At 35.3% G+C, this 5,500-nt stretch overlaps 1 protein-coding gene across 1 annotated transcript in view; it reads left to right on the plus strand.

Moving 5' to 3' along the window:
* LOC110022022 (probable sugar phosphate/phosphate translocator At3g11320) overlaps positions 1 to 5,500 on the plus strand; it is a 14,806-nt gene that overhangs the window by 7,192 nt on the left and 2,114 nt on the right. The gene's annotated exons all lie outside the window — the stretch shown is intronic.

Genomic DNA, 5,500 nt, shown 5'->3' on the forward strand with positions numbered 1-5,500 from the left:
AGACAACCATATAGAGCAAAGATCTAATGAAACACGGTTTGCAAATCCTTAACCACAAAACAATCTAATGAAGCACGACATACATGCAAATATGGGTGCAAGATCTACAATTTTGCAAAAACCACCGGAAACCTCTCAGATCCGATAATAAACGAAGAAAATGGCTCGTCTTTACCTGTGCTTTGTCGATCGAGGGACGGCAAAAGAAGGAGGAGAAGAGGACGCGAGGGAAGCAGCGGGGAAGATCCTAGGGCAGAGGCGAGAAAAGGGTAAAAGGTAAAAATCTCTTGCGAAAGCGGGGCAGCGGGGTTAATACCGCTTCCCGCTTTCGCTCAGCTTCCGCGAAGCCGAAAGCCAAAGTCGCAAACCAAACGACGAACTTTCACGAATAATCGCGCCAAAGGCCCGCGCAACGCCAAAAAATTCTTCCCAAACGGAGCCTAAAAGTCAATCAATCAAGAGCTAAATGCAAAATTCATTCGCTCTCCGTAACAGTTTGTCGAAGTTGATAAATTTTCTAATTAACTTCAGCTCACAAAGTGCGAATGTTATATCAAATGTATCAATATATTCACAAAAAAGTAATTGTGTACCAGGAAGGTCCTGACTCGAGTTTTTTGTTCGCTTGGTTCTGCTGCTAAATGACACCACAAAGTAGCGGTTACGACCAGAGCCCTTTGATAGGGTGGTTGCTGGTAAATTACACAATTACATTACTGTCACGACTGCAACCCCATTTTTCCCAACGACTACCATTTGATTTGTGAATTATGATGGTACATTGATTAGCACAGCCTTCTATTGGCTAAGGTAGACGTAAATTTGCCCCCTTAGACAAACATCAATCTCATAACTAAAAGGATCTCTTGGATGACGGAACCCATAGCTCCTGACAAGAATCTTTTTCTCAGGTTAGGCCGACTACCTTCTCTGACTAAGTAGATCAGAGATCATGACGGTTCAAGATGACAGAATTATGGGATCTTGATTGGGTTTCGTCTTCATTCCCTCACTATCCGCTTTAAGCTTTAAGGCACTATCCGCTTTAAGCTTTAAGTGGTGAATTCTACAATTTAAATACTAAGTTAGCTGCTATTATATGTTGAACATTCAAGTATTGATGACTAACCTTAATCGGCCTTAATCGAAAGTGCTCTTCTTTTATCGGGAGAGGTAATTAGTCATAGGGGTTGCACCTATGGGAAATCTCGAATCTCAGATCAAAAAGTTCACTAATTGTGGGCGAAATCTTTGGGTAGTGTCTTATTTACTATTCAATTTGACTTATAAAAATTCAACTCTCTAAAGCTCTCTCGACAAATAAATAAATAAATGCAGTGAGTTGTCCACGAGAGTGGTCATGAATTTTCGGAACCCACACTATGGTTATGGCTTTAGATTGAAGAAAATCTATTTCTTGTGCCTAGTTCCTCTCCTACATACCTTCTTCTATCTCAAACCCTTGTTGTTCTTTATTTTCTTATGCCCCGTCCGTATCCCTTCTTTTTTCATTGGGCATTGGTTTTTCAAGAAGTTGAGTTTTTTTTTCCCTTCGAGCTCTATGAAATGACTCTTAACCCTAAGGGTGAGAGAGAGGTGCATATGAAATTCTATTGGTATTTGTGAAATGCAATATGAGAGGAAAAGTTGACTTCCTTGAATTGCATTTGTGTGTGAGAGAGAGAGAGATTCAATTTTCTACGAAACAGGGATTAAGAGTAGAAGAATATTGGAGTGTGATTTAGAGAGAGGAGAGAGAATGAAATGGGTGAAGTCTTTTCAAATTCAATTATCCAAATAAGAACCATTCAACTTATATTTATAGGGTAGGATTTTTAAGCTTAAAATAACATCATTTGAATTTAAATTTAGATAACTCTTAATCTTTTATCATTTAATTCAAAATAAACATATTTCTAATAATTACATAAAAGAAAACTAAAATAATTTAAAATGGTTTACAATATTGAAATATCTTAGAAGTAATTTTTTTTATGTTACATTGATTCCTTCGTGGGCCGTATGTGACACCGTGCCCAGCTCAATCCCTATATTATAGTTGATCACATTGAATTGGGGCGCGGAAGGTGAGGAGAGCATTATTGTACACTTTCATATTGTTCAAACAACTGTTTCTTTCAAAACTATTAAGAAACTCAATCACTATGCTACCTTGCATTAGGATGTGGTCCAATAGTAGAGCTTGGTTCTAAGCCTTCATTTCATTTTCTCCAAAGTAAGGACTCTTCTACCATTACTTTCCTCCTAGGGCAAAACAATGTCTCAATAGATCTTTACATGACTAGTTAATCTAAGTTTATTAAAATTTATCCTTTGGTAGTCTTCCATCTTATATAGACCAAATACTTCATTAATTTGGATAATCTAGACATTTATTTGGGTTAAGAACCATCAAAAGTATATTCTCATTTTTTATTATTCTATCTTGGTCAAAGAACGATTTTTCCCTATGTTGTTGTCTTGGGTTGTGAGGCATTCTAGTGTTTGTGTTGATGTTAGGGTTGGATTCTAGGTCATCCTCAAAATTATGATTTGGTGCTTGACTTTGTTGTTGGTTTAGCAAAACTTGTTTTAAGAATTTTTTTTTAAGTTTGCTAAATTTGTCATTTATATTATATAAATTTTATCATTCTCATGGTTTTTTCCTTCCATGTTAAACTCTGATTCTCCGAATCTCATTTTAAGATTCTCTACTTGATTTAGGGTTGCCAACTTGGGTGGCATGGCGGCGATTGAGATGCAATAGTACTTTGAAAATATGAACTAAGAGAAGTATAATATACTGTATTTTTTTGTAGCGCTTGCAACTTTAAATAAATGTGATTTTAAAGCTATTGTGAGAAAATAAATTTCTTAAAGCTGTGGGTATTATAAACTTTTTTTTTTGAAAAAATTTGAACAGCAGTTTTCTTGCAACTGTCATGTTTTAATAGATCTGGCAGTAAAAAGTGGATTCTTACCTTAGATAATTTTAATAATAAGCAAGAAAACAATAGCTAAATGGAGGTGTGGTTGCTATTTGAAAAACAAATCAATAAGAAAATTGCCCCAAAGTGATCCTTGTCTAAAAGGACTTTCCAGTTTAAGTAACTTTCCAGTTTAAGAAAAAGGGGCATGGAGGCCACTTAAATTTCATGCTCTCTTTTACATAACCCCATATGCAAAAAGGATTTTTCTTAGTATATCTTCATCTTTTTTCTTGTTTTTTTGGCTACAAGCTACTGCACTAGCAAATTTAAAGAACTATGGTAATTTTGCATGTACAAAATAAAGCTAATTATACCACAAAATTAAATATAATGAAGTTTATATGGAAAAAAATTGCATTCTAGGTTAATGCCAAAGAATTTTTTATGTGGAATTCTTCCTCACCAAGGGTTACATCCAAGAGTGGATTTGAAGGGTTTGTGTAGAATAGGAAAATTGGTTTGACATTTTTTTTAACTCATGCACATGTCTATTTGTGGTAGGCCTTGAACTCAAGATCTCAAGTTGGAGACAAAGTTCTCAACCACCTGGCCAAATGGGCTACATGAAAAGTTGGTTTTACTTTGATTGATAGAGGCTACTAGTTAGGGTTTATGCGATAACCATGAAGCTGCATTCCAACATGCTGCCTTTTGTAATTTTAGGGGGCATTTACATACAAACCACAAAATTATTATATATTTACCTATCTAGCACCTAAATTTTCATATTTACATATGTAAAACTCAAATCTTTGACATCACATCAAAAATATCACCATTGCTAACTTTTTAAAAGTGAAATACACCTTTTCATGCATGAGTTTTTAATACCAAGGTGTTCTAAATGTAAATATCAAACTTTAGGTGTTAGATATGTGAAAGCAGAAGAATTATGGCATTTATATAAATTTATTTATTTATTTTTGGCCATATATGGGACTCTGAAATGAGGAAAATTTAAGACTTACTGAAGTGACGGGGTCACCAATACCAACAACAATTCTTTGGTGGTAGTGTTCTTCTTCAAGGAAGCCTTTATTAGAGAAGGTATCACTTTGCTCGAGTGCTCCTGCACTCAGAGATTGAAGACCTTGCTCGATTTGTCTCTAAACTACAAGTGATGATACTTTTTATGATGATGAAGATTTTGTTATAAGAAGATCTCCTTTTGAATCCAAAGTTCTTCTTTCCTGGAAGAAAACCTTAGAAATTCAGTCTTGCTTTCCAATGTGCCTCCTAGGATTGATAATTTTCCCTCTTATAGGAGATCTGTAAAGAGTTTTTGGATTTTTTTTCTCGAGTGCCAAATGATGGGAAGGCGTTGAAAAGGTTTATAGAGTTGGTGAAAAAATGGTGGAAGGGTTATTGTTTGTGGATGGTTATGACTTTTGGAGGAGGGTTTGGTTCAGTTTTATGAGTGAAAGAAGAGGTATAAAGTCTCTAGAAGGTGCGGGAGGGTCAAGATAAAAGTGAATAGGAAGAGGAGGATATGCTAGGGTTTTAAAATCATAACTTTTGTTGGTTTTTAAATGATTCCAAAAGCTACCTGAATCCAATGGAAAAGGCCTTTTCTTCGTTGAAAGGTGGTATATAAATAATACACGAGAGTAACAATAAAGGGGGATTTCCCTTACTTAGAAGGGGAGAGGGCCTCCATTTCAGAGGTTTGTGATGTTGGAAACAAATTTAGGTGTTGTTAGTTCAATTGGTTAAATGGGATGGGTGATATTGGCTTTGGAAGTTGACTGGTCACAGTTGTTACGAGACCATATTTTGACTTTTGAGAGGGGCTTCGGCTCGATTTTATGAGTAAAGGCAGGGGTTTAGAATCTTGAGAAGTTGGGAGAGGATTAGGATGACAAGAAACGAGGGAGAGGAGGATCTGCTAGGACTTTTAAACTGCAACTTTGGTTGTTCTTAAACAAATCCAAAAGCCAGCTGCATCCATCCATAATAGAACACACCTTTACAACCAATCAAAATACCTTTTTTCTCATTGAAATATGTGCATTAAATAAGACACGAGTGACAATAAAGTATGGAAATATCTTGGAAATTTCCTCCACAGAAATTACTGCTAAAAAAGGTGGCCTTCCCCCTTGAAATAATCTCTAATTTTAGAAACAAAGTAAACACTTGAAATTTGACTTAAATCTTTTTTTTTTTGTAATTATGAATCCTCAATTGTGGGTTGATTGAAGTATTTTCAAATTGATTTTGAGATATGATATTCATTTCAATTCTTAGATAGCTGGCCCCCACCCATTATTTGAAATAAAATAAAGTACAATTGAATAAAATAAAATACAGGTACACTAATCACTTGATTGCCTCTTGTTTGTGATCAGATGAGTGGTCTTTCTTGTATGTCCTGCATCACTAAAATTGATTGTTCTTTGTGTGTGATCTGAGAAGGGAACTCTTTGCTTGTCCTACATTACTAAAACAACCTTATGATTATATAATATTGGATCTAGATGTGCTGGCTCTCATTTGAAGGACATGCTCAA

This window comes from Phalaenopsis equestris, unplaced genomic scaffold (assembly GCF_001263595.1).
Source record: "Phalaenopsis equestris unplaced genomic scaffold, ASM126359v1 Scaffold000163, whole genome shotgun sequence".
NCBI classification, from domain to species: Eukaryota; Viridiplantae; Streptophyta; class Magnoliopsida; order Asparagales; family Orchidaceae; genus Phalaenopsis; species Phalaenopsis equestris.